The sequence below is a fragment of the Peromyscus maniculatus genome, chromosome 1, assembly GCF_049852395.1.
Source record: "Peromyscus maniculatus bairdii isolate BWxNUB_F1_BW_parent chromosome 1, HU_Pman_BW_mat_3.1, whole genome shotgun sequence".
NCBI lineage: Eukaryota > Metazoa > Chordata > Mammalia > Rodentia > Cricetidae > Peromyscus > Peromyscus maniculatus.
This window is the reverse complement of record NC_134852.1, coordinates 103137305-103153416: the sequence shown is the minus strand read 5'-3', so window position 1 is coordinate 103153416 and position 16112 is coordinate 103137305. Positions and strand designations below refer to the sequence as shown.

At 40.9% G+C, this 16112-nt stretch overlaps 1 protein-coding gene across 25 annotated transcripts in view; it reads right to left on the bottom strand.

Annotated features, from left to right (window-relative positions):
* Dlg2 (discs large MAGUK scaffold protein 2) overlaps nucleotides 1-16112 on the bottom strand; it is a 1859766-nt gene that overhangs the window by 235813 nt on the left and 1607841 nt on the right. The window contains exon 1 of one of the 25 annotated variants that reach the window (XM_076547175.1): nucleotides 183-1607. The exons of the other annotated variants lie outside the window; for them this stretch is intronic. The gene's annotated coding sequence lies outside the window, so the exon portion shown is untranslated. Of the gene's footprint in view, nucleotides 1-182; nucleotides 1608-16112 lie in introns of those variants that run through there. 25 annotated transcript variants of the gene reach the window in all.

The following is a 16112-nucleotide window of genomic DNA, read 5'->3' as shown; positions in this document are numbered from 1 at the left end:
AATCTGCTGCAAGAATTCCACATTCCTAAACGCCACAAGTCTCTCTCCCATCCCCCAACACACACACACACACACACACACACACACACACACACACACACACACACACACACACACACACACACACACACACACACACACACACACACACACACACACCCTGTTCACCAAGAAAGACTTACTGTGAAGAAGCCGCTGGTGAAGCAAACTTGGGTGGTTTGGGGGCTGTTGTGTTGAGATGGAGGAGGAGAAACTTGAGTGACTGTTGCTTTCTCAGAACACAGACGGCAGCAGACTGGATCACAGAGCAGCGGCCGCAGATGCCTGCAAGCACCAAGTGCTGAGAAATGGCAAGGGCCGCGGTTCTGGGAAGGCAAGGAGGGGGTACTGCCGTGCTCTTTGCATCTCAGTGGTAGTCATTCCCTCACCGGATCTGTCAGGGGCAATATGTCTAAGAAAAACAGCTCGGATCTCTCACCCGAGCGCCTTCGACAGTTTCCAGAGCGTTTCAGCGTGGCTGGCGGCGGATCCCCCTCGCAGCTGGGTGGCGAGTCCCCCGGCGGTGCAGCTCCGCGGTGGCGGGCCGTGAAACTCCACCTGGCCGGCACACACCTGACACTCGGGTGCTGGCCAAAACCTCTCAGGAGTGAAGCAGGTGGGGTCAATCTCCCGATCCCGCCACCGAACTAGTTTGAGATGTGTTGCAACACCAAAGGACCAGTTCCAGACAGGGAGTCGCTTCTCCTTTTGCTAGAAAGAGCGCTTCAGTGAGAAAGGAATCACTTTCCAGGTGTGCAGGCTCCGCTCACCTCCTCTCCCCACCCCCACCCCTTCCCCCACCTCTTCTCAGAAGGGGAAAATCCTTCCCTTTGAAAGGGAGGAGGGGAGGCAGCCAGCGAGAAGAGCCCACAGAGGGGAGCCCGGACGATGTTTATTCCCCAGTCCCAGCCCACCTCTCAGGAAACTACTTTTGAAATTCCGACACTGAAGTGTGGGGAGCTGGCCTTTTTTATACTGGAGATGGTTGGCAGTAAAAAACTTATCCATGGGCCAGTGTTAATTCTTCACCTGGCTGGCAGGAACCTGCAGGCCCCCAACCAGGAAATGCCTGTTCGCATCAGCTTGATGAGAGCAGAGCTTGCTTAGAGGAGGGTGAAGCAGAGGAAGTCACTCATTTCACCTGTTTTTGGGGGGAAACCAAGTCACCACACTGAAAGAAACCATCCACTTGAGATTTAATCCACTCTCTTCATTCAGTTTGAAGTAGGCAATCGAATGCCAGTTCAAGATCCTGTAGTTGCAAACTTTGCTCCGTATTTGTTGTCGTTCCTTCTCCAAAGCATTTTTCAAAGCCGTCCTTGTTTTGATTGTACAGTTGATGAATTTTCTGAAGTCAAAGCTAGTCATGTGCTGGTTGGCTGAGCGTATAATAAGTGGAGCCAGACGTACTCATTATCCCTCCACCGCTAACCCCTCCCCCCTCCCCCACAGACACACACACACACACACACACACACACACACACACACACACACACACACACGATTGATCACTGGTACAGTCCAGCTGAATGTGGCACTGTTTTCCTGCCCTCTGTGTTGCTACTCAAATCAGATGTTGTGGTCACCATGGTAACCACCTACCTGTTCTCCCTCTTCTATTTATAAAACTTAAAGTGCACCGGGTCTATGATTTAAAAAAAAAAAAAAAAAATGAAACTCAAACAGCTCACCAAACTTGCCAGATGAAGGAAGTAATTTCATGTAAATATTTCATCTAAAAAATGATAAATGTGTTTTGTTCATCAGAAACAATCAGAAAAGCAGAACTGGGGATTAGAATCTGTTCACTGTTTAGGAACTAACTAATTAACTAACTAACTAACTAACTAATTCCAACGGGTTCTCAGGGATAAAATAGGATTATTATTAGTTTTTAAGTGATCTTAACCAAATGGCTGTCTTGATGGGACCCATGGCTCTAGAAGTCTCCGGCTCTAGCTAGGGCGAGCAAACTAATCAAAGTTTTATGTATGTGGGGTTGTATTCCTTTGTATAAGTTTCTCTTATCACACAAAAAAGTATTTGGAATGAAAACAGTTTAAAAAAAAGATAAAAAAAAAAAAAAACAAAGTTTTTTTCTTTTGAAAAACTTTCACTTTTCAGAGTGTTTTAGCCATTTCCATATCATGACCCCTCACCTCTCATTCCCTTTTCTCTCCCACTGGGACCTCTCTTCCCAACAACCCCCACCCCCACCCCACACCTGCTTTCATAACTTCTTTTGGTCTTGATTGAGCATGGCCTGGAGGTCATCTACTGCAGCAAGAACAGCCACTTGTTGGAGGCTCTTTTTTCTGGTGTTCATTTTGGACTCTTTGTCCAAACTACAGTGGTTGTAGATGTACGGACTTATAGCTAGATCTTTATTCCATTCCAGTGATTAATATGTCTGTTGTACCAGGACCACACTGTTTTTATCATTATGGTCCTATAGTATATATAACTTGGAATTAGGTATTATGATTCCTCCAGAGGTATTCTTTCTTATTGTTCACAATTGTTTTGCTTACTAGAGAAGTCTTTCTTGCTTCTAGACATATTTTAAGACTGTTTCTATTGTACCATGAAGAATTCAGTTGGCTTTTTGATTAGGATTCCATTAAATTTGGAGACTGCTTTTGTTAGAGGATGGCCAATTTCACAATATCAGTCCTATCCACCCATAAGCATAAGAGGACATTCCAACTTGTACTGTCATCTTCTATTTCTTCAGTATTTTAAAGTTTTCATTGTGAGTTCTTTTGGTGCTTTGGCTAAGTTTATTCCAAGTTTTTGTGGGTTTATTTTGTTGTTGTTGCGAATGGGATTGTGAAGAAACAGCCTGCCTCTATCTTAGTCTTTTTTCTTTTTCTTCTTTTCTTTTATAATTAATTTAATTTTACATATTAGCTACGGATTCCCCTGTCCTCCCCCCAGCCTTCCCCCCTCCCCCCAATCCACCACCCATTCCCACCTTCTCCAGGGCAAGGTCTCCCCCTGGGGATTCAGCCCAGCCTGGTAGATTCAGTTGAGGCAGGTCCAGTCCTCAGCAAAGTGTCTCAGCATAGGCCCTAGGTTCCAAAAAGCCAGCTCATGCACCAAGGACAGGTCCTGGTCCCACTGCCTGGGGGTCTCCTAAATAGTTCAAGATCATCAATTGTCTCACTTATCCAGAGGGCCTAGTCCAGTTCCATAGGGGCTCGTCAGCTATTGGTTCATGTGTTTCTGCTAGTTTGGTTATTTGTTCCTGTGTTTTTTCCAATCATGGTCTCAATATCTCTTGCTCATATAATCCCTCCTATCTCTTGCCAGTTGGACTCCTGGAGCTCCACCTGGGGTTTGGCCATGAATCTCTGCATTTGCTTCCATCAGTCACTGGATGAGAGTTCTATCATGACAGTTAGGGTTTATTTTCTATAGTTTAAGGATTATGTAATACTTCATTTTAACCCTTTATTTGTAAACTAGAATATAATAATTGTTTGAAGACTAATTTTTAATTGTTTTCTTTTAGGTAAGTCCTCAGTTTACCTAAAAGCATAAATGGGTTCTGTATTAAACTGAAATACTTAAATGATATGTATATCAGACTAAAAAACACTTAACTTTTAAAGATTTTTTTTTCAAATTTGTGTCACCCTGCGGTAAGACAAACGAACATTTGTCCTAGTTTTGGACTTTTACACTTAGTGAAAAGAGTCAGAACAAATAAACTAATCCATTCTGAAACATATAACTTCAAACCTTTTTAATTGTAAATTTTTTCTTGAGAATGTCATACCTGTATAAAATGAAATATGCCCATTCTATCCAACCTCTGCCAAGTCTATCGAACAGGACCGACTAACTAGGATGAATGTACTGGTGCAGTGCTGGCACAGCTGTTCGTGAGTAACCAACAACTTTTTAACTGGATTTGAGGCTTGCTCCATTGGAGATAATTTCCTGCCTAGTACTGTCATCTTAGTCAAAAGCCTAAGGCAGGGGAGGTCATGGGCCCTAGGGCAGAACCTACTATGACTTTCCTGATTGATGATGCTGTCAAATTGCCTACTAAATATGTATGTTTACATATATACTCCTCTATACATCTAACACTTTGTCTTGGTTTTTCATCTTCCTCATGTTTTAGGCAGGGACCTGCCTGTCTGGGGTTGTGTTGTTGGTTAAGGTTTTTGTTTCTATAGTATTTTAATTCAGGTCACTTTTCTACTTTTAATGAAGACATTTGCATTTTTCAGGAAAGACTAGTTTTAATTGGATTGAGACAACATTTGTCCTGTTTAGACTGATGTCCAGGTCACTAGACTCTGTACCCAGACCTCCACAGTAAGATGAGAACTGTCTACAACTACAGTTGTTGACAATGGTAAACACTCCATGAAAAGAGAGTATCAATTTACTATGTCACAGCTAGTCCTTAAGGAACAATTGTTTGGGGGAGTAAAGGGACACCAGCAGTACTATGTATAGTAGCATATTAGTAATTATGGGTATGAGTAGAGAAATAAAGAGAATGAGAAAAACATCACAGTGGGGTTAGTGGTCAGCATTGGGTTGGTAGATAGGAAGTAGGGGAGTAGAAACATGCATAAAAAGAGGAATGGTAGAAACAAGGGCAAAAAGGTGGGGGCAGGATATGGGAGTTTTGCTAAAGACACTGGAAAGAGAGGGGGAAAGATGTGCACTGAAATAACATCATCTCTCAGGAGGTTGAGTGGCAGAGACTCTAGAAACTAGGGCCACCTGTGTTTGACAGAGGAAAAAGGAAGATGATAGGGTGTGGTGTGGGGAAGAGTTGAGAAGAGTGAGGGACCAAGGTGGCCTGCTACAATGACTTTAGATATTACATAAATAAGGAAAAACTGTAGCCTGTAGGGGGAAACATGAGCTGGGTGAAGACTTGGGACTGGGGCATATTGTCAGTTGACTTCCTGACCTCACAGGGTGACCTGGATAGAGGCCAGAGTCTCACTGTAATCTCAAACATCAAGTAGCAAGTGGGAGTCGGGACTGAAGCATGAGTGTGTGCCCTGTCCTCAAATGGTGAACCAGAGCTGGGGTAAAAGTATGAGTATCAACGTTGTGTGTGTGTGTGTGTGTGTGTGTGTGTGCGCGCACTTATGTATCTTTGAAGCTGTATTAACTCCAATCATAGTTCTAGATGCCATGGGAGCATGCTGAAAGCTGACAGCATGGGAGCAGAAAGTTAATGAATTCCTGCAGAAAGATGAAGGCTATACAATTACAGACCTGTGGATTGATTTTTCTCTGTTAAGCAAAGTTATTTGACCACCATTATGAAACCAGTTAGCTACAAGTAAGAGTTGATCTCTGGGGCAGGTCAGTTATTGTAGACTGCATGTCAAGCTGCCTTAAAAAGAAACACAGCAGTCAAAAGGCTTTTATTACAAAGTTCTTCCTCTTGAGGCATCCTGCAGCAATGCCCCCTTTGGCGCCTATAAAACATTAATGAACCTTGCAGACAAAAGTGCTCCCCTGCCCACACGTGTATCTATCACCTAAGACAGGCATCTTGCTGCTTTCCAATCAATAACATGGATGGAAAACCTGGGTGTGGTGGTACTTGTCTGTAATCCCAATGTTGGAGACTAAGGCAGGAGGTTTGAGATCATGCTTCATAGTAAGAGCATGATAGAAGATGAAAGAAAAAAGAAGGGGAAGGAGGAGGAAAAGGAGAGGAAGGAGAAAGAAGAGGAGAAGGAGGAGGAAGAGGAGAAATAAAACTCACAAAATAGTTGTGCCATCATTGCAAGTAACTCTAGCTCCATTACTCAGTGGAGCAATTCCGTTTTTTGGCTTGTGGGGATGAAGACTGGATGTTTTCTCTGCTCAATGAGGTTGGAATTCTGCATTATTTTAGTGATGGAGCACTGGTAGCTCCCACTTTCAGTCAGAACAGGAATATTTTCATAGTCACTCCATAGAGAATCTTAGACAACTCAATCAGTCAGCAAGTGAGACAGATTTGGGGGGTGAGACACTGGACCCTCTAAACAGGTGAGATGCTGTAATAATTGCCAGATCATGGCAATGTCATCAGCTGGTCTTTTACCACCTTCCAGGTTAGTGTGGTTTACAGGAAGACTCAGTGAAAACATTAGTACCATAACTGATGTCATTTCTGCCAGTTGGAAGGCCAGGACCACTCCATGGCTTTGTTTCCTTTCTTCTCTGCTGCTTGTCTCTTCTTCCCTGAATGTTCTCAAGATTTCCAGAGTTATTTGCTTCCTATTTGATTCAAAAATCTTTCAGGATCTACTGTCTTTATTTTATTTTGGAGACAGGGTCTCACTGTGTCGCCTTGGTTGGCCTGGAACTTACTATGTCCAGGCTGGTCTTGAATTCACAGAGATCTGCTTATGCTGCCTCTGAGTGCTGGAATGAAAGGCATGTACCACCTTGCCTAGCCCAGAATCTACTCTCTTTCATGTCAGATAGGGTAAAAAAAAAAAAAAAAAAAAAAAGAGGGAAGAGGCATAGAGTGATGAGTTATAAGATTTTTTGCTCTGAATTAAAACTTCAGACTGGGGAATATGGAGACTTGGTTTAATTCCTACCTTGGCCAAATTCAGCTATGTAATTTTAGCCAAATGGTTTTTTTTTAAAGTCTGTCAAGCTTTATATTTAAGGGGGCAGCAAAAGGAAATGTTCTGCAAAGTTCAAAGAGCAGTATAAATGTCAAATGTCACAGAACTACTGTATAGCTAAAATGATACTATAGACTGGTGGTTTTAGATGAATTAATAGACATTAAAAGAACATGGAGCCTTTGATTAAGCATACCCCAGTTATAGCAATCTAGGTAAGGAAATCCAGCTTCAAATCTCAAGTCTATATTCAATCAAGCATCTGCTCCTATCAACTCTACCTCTGAAATGCTCCTCTGCTCCATCTAGCCCTTCCTGTTGTCACTATTCATGCAGGCCCTCTCTCAACGCGGCTCCTTTTTAGTATGTTACTTTCCTTGCTTATAGGTCGTACTTTTCCAAAAACATTCATCTAGTCTTGTGTCTCCTCTGTTGGAATTCTTTACTGAATCCCTATTAACTCCAGCATCAAGCCCTTGTTTGTTGCTGGAGGGCTTCTCTCCAGGCTCCACCAAGCCCCGCAGTCCCACAATCCACGTATAAAATAATCACTCAGACGCTTATATTATTTATAAACTGTATGGCCGTGGCAGGCTTCTTGCTAACTGTTCTTTTATCTTAAATTAACCCATTTTTATAAATCTATACCTTGCCACATGGCTGGTGGCTTACCGGCGTCTTTACATGCTGCTTGTCCTGGTGGTGGCTGTAGTGTCTTTCCGCCTCAGCCTTCCACTTCCCAGAATTTTCCTCTCCTTGTCCCACCTACTTCCTGCCTGGCCATTGGCCAATCAGTGTTTTATTTATTGACCAATCAGAGCAATTTGACATACAGACCATCCCACAGCACTTCCCCTTTTCTTTTTTTAAAAAGGAAGGTTTTAACTTGTATACATCTCCAAAGCCAGCTTGGTATATTTGGGAATTTGGGCAAACAGGGAGAAGGAAGGAGACACACTGCCAGCTGCCGCCATGACCAACAGCATGTGAAGACACCAGTAAGCCACCAGCCACGTGGCAAGGTATAGATTTATAAAAATGGGTTAATTTAAGATGTAAGAACAGTTAACAAGAAGCCTGCCACGGCCATACAGTTTGTAAACAATATAAGTCTCTGTGTTTACTTGGTTGGGTCTGAGCAGCTGTGGGACTGGCGGGTGACAAAGATTTGTCCTGACTGTGGGCAAGGCAGGAAAACTCTAGCTACACTTGTTCTCAGTGAAGAACACAGCTCCCTTACAAACTTGATATACAGAGATGCTGGCATCTGCTCTTAGCATCTTCTTGGGAAACGGGATGATGCTAAACTGACAGCTCTTTCTCCTTTGTCTAGCCACTCCTTTCATTCTTCTAATACATGCTCAGACACTGCTGCCTCTGGGGGTCCTTCTGAACTTCCCAGCTGGAGTTAGACAGCACCTTATGATTCCCACAGTATCCCCAACAGCATGTATCACAGCACCTTGGGGTGGTTTGGATCCTTCTTTGGCTGAAGGCTCCACTAATATAACTTAGCCTAGCTTCTCTGGCAGTTTGCTTGCAATAAACACTGAAGAGACATTTCTGATTGTGCATAGCATTTCACAGGAAAGTTTGAAATCCAATCATTTACCTTTCACAGGTAGTTACTTTTATATATATAACTAGAGATGCTTAACAGTAATCAGTGAGTGAATTGTTAAGAGTTATTGACTTGTCACTCAAATTAGTGTCTTACTAGTGTTTATTGAGGACTTTAATTTGGCATTGTAATGGAAGGTTAGGTGCCTTATGGCATTTGGCTACACTGCCAAATGTTTTATTTTTAGTATTGAAAGTTTTTATTTTACTAGTATTATTCCTGGAACTCAAAACACTTACTAATTATCCAGATGGCCAAAATCAACTTCAGGTGACATTATACACCTATTTTGGAAGGGATTTTTTTTTTTCAGAACCAAAGTCTCTTGGATAGGTTGGGATTCTTAGAAAGGCAGACTGTCAGGCAAGACTGTTATTTGGATTTATAGTTTCCAGTAACTGTATCAAACACTTGATTTCTCTCTGAAGACTGGACTGATTAATAAATAAAACAGAGCCTGAGGGATCTCAGCAATGAAAGTCCACTTTGCATATGATTTATTACTGTTTTCGTAACATCTGTTTTTGCCAGTGAGGCTGCTCTCTCAAGTGTCTGTTTTTTCTTTAATGTATTTCTTCAGAGAATAAAAAGAAAGACAAAAAGCATCTAAACATGAACAACAGCTTTGTTCAGTTCACAATATACAGAGAAGAGGGCACACTCAGGGTGTGTGGTGTCACTATAACCCAGCCGACTACTCACTTCCCTATAGATGGTGTTATGTGACTTCCAAGCATCTATGCAGGACAGAATTTGGGACACCATGGGTAGTACAATTCCAAGATATCTATAAACCCAAGAGGCAAATGTAGCTCATTTGCAAGCATCATTTTCTTAGGAGAAACAAAGGTGAACATACGATCTCTTATTCTGTAAATAAGTGATAGGCCACAATGTAGGGCTCAAATGATCACATCTGCATGGATGAAAGCACACTAATAATCTCATCAAAACTGTGCTTCCAAACTAGAGGTTCAGAAGGGATGCTACAGTGTGTTGGAAGGTTCTTTACCTCCCGGATTTGGGATTTGAGACTGCCAATGAAAGTCTTTTGTTAGATGGATTATTATTGCCTTATTTTTCACTATGGTCCCATGGTTGTCTAAGGAAAGTAAATGGAAAAGAAGAAAATCAGAGACAAAGAACTTGAGAAAATTACTTCTTAGGAGAGAACATTCATATTGATTTGGTCTATGTTTTAAACAATGCTTTGATTAATTAAAGCTTCCTCGTCCATATTTTTCTCCTGGTCTCCTAAATCTGTAAGTCATGTTTTTTACATAAGATGCATCTCAAGTGTCAATATGTTCAGTGGCAAGAAACAAATGCGTGTAATCTCAGGAAACATGGTGTTATGGTTTGGGTATGGAGTCTGCCCTAGTGTTCATATGTTGAAGACTTGATGACCAGCTGGTGGATCTCGTCACTGAGAAGCAGTTATATCATGACAGCTTTGACCTAATCAATGGACTATTCATACCAACAGACTCTCGTATACCACATGAATCCCTTGTTTGGCTTTTTAAGATCAATCACTTACCTTTCACAGGTAGTTGTTTTCCATGTAACTAAAAGATGCTGACTAATAACCAGTGAATGAATTATTAAGGGTTATTAGTTTGTCGTTCAAATTAGTGTCTTCCTAGTGTTTAATGAGGATTTTAATTTGGCATTGTAATGGAAGGATAGGTGCCATATGGCATTTGGCTACATTGCCAAATGCTTTTATTGTTAGTATTTTTAATTTTATTATTATTATTCTCAGAACTCAAAACACTTACCAATTAGTCAGATGGATAAGATCAATTTCAGGGAACATTATACTCCTGTTCTGAAAACTATTTTTCAGGTACCAAAGGCTTCTGTGATGATATTATCGGAATATGGTAAAAGCTTTCATAGTGGGGCCGGCCCTATTGGAGGAAGTTGGTCACTGCACTGGGTGAGTGTGGTTTGGGGGATTATGCTTCACCTCTGCTCCTTTTCTGTCTCTCACCTCCTGTCTCCCATGAGGTGAGACCCTTGGTTGTGTCACATGCTCCCATCTGACATGATTTTCTGCTTTATCTTATACAAGCCCAGAATCAACTGAGTTGAGTCATCATGGACAAAACCTCTCAAACTGTCAGTCAAAGTGATGCTGCTCCCCCAAGTTGTTCAGATGTTTTGTTACAAAGATGAGAATCTGACTGACACACATAGGTTGGACATGCACATCAGCTTGAATTGTATTCTTGGTCCATAGTTAAGCTCTAGATAGCTGATAAGAATAAAACAACGAATGGATTAATAATTAAATGTGGGGCTCAGCATTAAAACCTGGAGGTTTTAAGCAATATTTTGATTGATTCAATTAGCACTCAATAATTTATCAACTACTTTATTCAAATGAGGTTATTTTTCTATGTTTTTGGTATAAATGATTAGCAAAGTCACAAAAATCTCTGCGCTTATGGAGTTTATAGCATAGTGGCTACAGTCAGTGCTCATGAGCCCTGATCATAAACCATTCATGAATATCAATTTAGAAAATGACTGTGTTGTGGGCGGCATACTAAAGACTGAACTAGGGTTTCTGCACCCTAACAAGCACTCTACCATTAAGATGCATTCCCACCTCTTTTTCTTTTTGCTCTAGAGACAGGAACCCACTAAAGTACATAGATTGGGCTTGAATTTGCAATCCTTCTGCTTCAGCCTCCCAAGCAATGGGGATTACAAGTTTGCAACACCACGTTTATCTGAGAGGCTTTTAATGCAGTCTTGCTTCTCTTGGTCTCTGGGGCCAATCAGCCAGAGTTTTTCTTTAGCTGTGTCCCCTAATGTTTTCAGAGCATCACTTTCTCCATTAGTAAGGCCTGATTACAAAATTTGTCCTGTCTGCACCACAAGGCTGTGAAGAATAGGTCAATCTAGTTGCAGCCTGTGTGATGTGAATCCCAAGTTTATTCAGTTTGCATGTGACATAAATGTCTTCTGAAGAATCTGCCAGTTTTTATATTTGTAGTTACAGAAATATGGCTATAACACAGGATAGCTTTCTCTCTCTCTCTCTCTCTCTCTCTCTCTCTCTCTCTCTCTCTCTCTCTCTCTCCCCCTCTCTATCTGTCTATCTATCTATCTATCTATCTATCTATCTATCTATCTATCTATCTATCTATCTATCATCATCATCATCATCTATCTATCATCTATCCATCTATCTACTTATTTAGACAGGGTCTCTCAACATAGCCCTGGCTGGCCCTGAATTTACCAAGATCCCCCTGCCTCCTGGTTGCTAGGATTAAAGGTGTGTACCACTACATCCGGTTTAGCTCTTTTGTTTTTGAGCAAACCCATAGATGAGGAAATTCTCTGCTGTAACTTCATTGTCCTAGTAATTTTTTTCTGTATTCTAGTGATGAACACTTAATAGGTCTCTAGAATGGTTAGTCAAGTGGTTCTTGGGTTGTTTTTCTGGATTTATCATTCTCAAACTCTTCCAGTTATTCAGCTGGTGATACCTAAAGGTGCCATAGTGTCGGTCATCATTATCTTCCTTCTGCATCTTGCCCAAAGCTCCTCTCCTTTTCTTATTTTTTCTCTTCTTATCTTTTTTTCTTGAGATAGGTCCTCATTGTGTTGTTCAGGGTGTTCTTACATGTAATCCTCCTGATTAGTCTCCTGGGTGCAGGGATTACAAAGTGCCACAGTGCCTGGACTACCTTCCTTTTCTTCTTTCCTTCCATGTCTGTCCTCCGTGCTGTCCTCTCTTTGTTCTTAGATAATATTCAAGGCCCTGACCAAGAAACTGGGGGAACTGAGAGGGTGATATTGGGTGGCTTGGGAAAAACAGGCCATGATGATGGCAATTCCCTTTCTCTTAATTCTTCTTGAGTAAAGAAATTCTAGATCAAGTTCAGATGTCAAAGATCTATGTTTTTCAGGAGTTTTAAGAGCACCACCACAAATGATATAGTACTGGCCTTTAATGTTTTGCAGCTACCATTACTGTGTTTAACTGAACCCACATTAGAAACTGTTTACTATCCACAGTGGTATTATTTTCTAAGTTAGACAGCCTGCAGATGAAAGGAAGTCAGCACACAGCCAGGAGTCTTTTCCTAAATGCTACATTTAAAAGAAAACAGGATTCTAACTAGAGGCTGTTTCCTAGAGATACACACCAGTCACACATGAATTCTGGCATTAAAAAGTGATTTTTTAAGGGGTTGGAGAGATGGTTCAGCAGTTAAGGGCACTAGCTGCTCTTCCAGAGGACCTGGGTTCAATTCTGAGCACCCATATGGCAGCTCACAACTGTTTGTAACTCCAGTTCCAGGAGATCTGACACCTTCACACCAATGCACATAAAATAAAGTTTTTTGTTTTTGTTTTTAAAAGAGCCAATAAAGGCATTTAGAAAATGTTATTAAATTTGTTTGTTTGTTTATTTATTTATAGTCTCTCTCTCTCTCTCTCTCTCTCTCTCTCTCTCTCTCTCTCTCTCTCTCTCTCTCTCTCTGGATATGTGTGTGTGTGTGTGTGTGTGTGTGTGTGTGTGTGTGTGTGTGTGCGCACGTGCCACAGCATTTATATGGAAGTCTTGCGAGAGTCATTTCTCCTTCCAGTACATGGATTTTAGGAAGCAAACTCAAGTCATCAGGTTTGGGACCAAATGCCTTTATCAACAGAGTCATCTTGTTGGTCCCTACTGGCATTTTGTCTCTATGAAATGTACTTGTCAAGGACAGCTAATTAGACTTGCTATGCTTTGCTAGACAGACTAACTTGGAACTCATTCAAATTTCATTCTAATTTCCTGAGCCTCAACAGCAGGAGGTACAGTCAGAGTAGAAAGCTGTTTTGTGCATCCAAGGGCATGGAATATCCTCAGTTATTACCAAAGCTGTCATCAGCTTACTCACCCCTATAGAATTTGCTCTCCTCAGAGATTCTGAATCCATCCAAATGCCTCAAAATCATATCCTTATTACCAAATCCTGCCAAACATATTATTTCAGCAGCCCTGAGCTCCTCATTTTGCCTCTAGAATCATCTATCACATGAGCCATGAGAACACTGTGCTGTTTTATTCCTACCTATTCTCATCACTATCAGGAAGGAATTTGAACATCTAAGTCCTGCTCAGAATCCTTTAAAAGTTACTCATTAGGGGTGGCAGTGATCCCCAAATTTCTTGAAATGGGGCAGCTCAGGGATATCATAAAATGGTAAAACATATAAAAATAAAAATAGGAACATTTTATGTCACCTTTTCTCTTGTAGATGAAAGCATCAGCTCTGGATCAGCACTATTATATTGCATATTGGCTACTGATGGCTCTACTACCTGTCTGTGAGTTCTTTCTTCTGTCTAAGGATTGGAAGAATGAGAAAGAGAAAAGGAGGGTGGGCACAATGCAAAAAAAAGCATGTTGTCAATGCAGAAATGAGCCTAATTGGAGCATTTTTTAAGGAAAGGGAACAGAGAAGAAAGGAACAGGATAGAGGAGAGAAAGGAAGAGAGAAAAAAGAGGTGATGGTGGAAGGAGCTGGAGAGATAACTCAGTGGTTAAGAATACTTTATGATCATTTAGAGGACCAGAGTGCTATTCCCAGCATCCATTTTGGGTGGCTCACAACTGTCTATGACTCCAACTCCAAGGTACCTGATGCTCTCTTCCAGCTTCCATGTGCACATCCCCTCTCCTACATGCCCCCCCCAAAACAAATAAAATGAAAACAGATTTTTTAAAATTTTTTATATGCATTGGTGTTTGACCTGTATGTCTTTGTGAGGGAGTCAGATTCACTGGAACTTGAATTAAAGACAGTTGTGAGCTGCCATGTGGGTGCTAGGAATTGAACCTGGGTCCTCTGGAAGAGTAGCCAGCGCTCTTAAACACTGAACCATCTCTCTAGCCCCCTAAAACAAATCTTTTAAAAAGCAAGAGGAAGGAAAGGAAAAATAGAAAGGAGAAAGGAAACAGAAAAGGAAGGGTAAGAGAATAAAAGAAAATTTAAAAAAAAAAAAGAAAAGGAAAGGAAAAAAAGGAAAGAGATCTGGTCTACCTTAAAATTTGCCATAAATAAATGAACTCTGCAGTAACAGCTGTTCAACTTTACTCCGTGACAAGAGAAGGGGTGGGTCAGGAGGAGGGGAGGAAGAAAGAGGGGGAGAGAAAGACAGGAACACAGAGAGACAGGCAGAGACATAAAGAGAAACAGGGAGAGACAAACAAAGGAGATGGGGAGATTTTAGACACCGAGTCTTTACAGTACTTTGCAGTGATGGGAAAAGCGGCTTCCGGAAGCTTTGCACTGTGTGGAGACTCACTGCCTATATTGTACAAGAGTACTTAAAAGACATGTTAAACCGAATATTAAAGAATGCATTTTTATTTTACATAGCCTTCTAATTTTTAGTGACTCACTGTGTGGATAAGATTTTCTAAGTGGGGCAGTGGTGGTGCACGTCTTTGATCCTAGCATTCAGGAGGCAGAGACAGGCAGATCTCTGAGTTCCAGGCCAGCCTGGTCTACAGAGCAAGTTCCAGGATAGCTAGGGATACACAGAGAAACCCTGTCTTAAAAAAACAAAACCAAACCCACAACCAAAACCAAACAAACAAACAAAAATTTTTCAAAGACAGGCTACTTAGATAAAGAAACTTAAAAGCATTAAGTACAGCTAAGATATATTAATAAAAATACCTATTTGACGTTAAATCTTTTACAAGATCTTTTTTTGATAGATTGTAGACCTAAGCTTTAAATGTAATTGCTAAAGTTTGTCAAATAAAATATAGTTGTTTTATGATATTAAAGAAAGAGGTTGCTAAGTCTTATGTTAAAATTAATGTACATTAAAATTTTATCTCTGGGGATGGAGAAATGTCTCCATGGTTAAGAGCATACACTCCTCTTATGCAGCTCACAATTGCTTATAACTCTACCTCTAGGTGATCTGATACCTCTCTAACCTCCCCCCCACACACACAAATAAAAATTAAATAAAGAAAATGTTTTTTTAAAAATGCATAAATGAAATGTGTTATTTTATACAATGGATCCTGTAAAGAATTGAAAAGGAATAAACCATAGCTCTGCTTAACAACACGGATGATCTTCTCAATTTATCTCTAAGAAAGAGTGAAAGGGTAAGCCATAGGACCATACAAGCAACAGAGAACTGACCCAGAACACACAAACTGCTTAATTTGGAAGGAAAAGTAACATGTAACTAAAGTTTTCCTGGTTCAGCTCAGCTCCTGTAGCCCTGTGCCTGAACTCAAGTAAACACACAGAGACTTATATTACTTATAAACTGTATGGCCGTGGCAGGCTTCTTGCTATCTAGTTTTTATATCTTAAATTAATCCATTTCTATTAATCTATATGTCGCCATGTGTTCTGTGGCTTTACCTGTTGCCTTTACTTGTTGCTCCCTGGATGGCAGGCTGGTGTCTCCTCACTTCCTTCTCCCAGCATTCTCTTCTCTCTTGTCTCGCCTATACTATACTTCCTGCCTGGCTACTGGCCAATCAGCATTTTATTTATCAATCAATCAGAGCAACACATTCACAGCATCCCCAACAGTAACACATTACAAAAATGGCCAAGAGATTGAACAGTAGAGGATACTTCAATTGTTGATTAAACCTTGAAAAACATTTCATTTCAAATTCACTAGTTATCAGAGAAATGCAAATTAAGCCAACATTAGATGTCTTACTTAGATTCTATTAGTGTGATGAAATGCCATGGCCCAAAAGCAAGTTGGGGAGGAAAGGATTTATTTGGCTTACACTTTAGCATTGCTGACATCACTGAAGGAAGTCAGGACAGGAACTC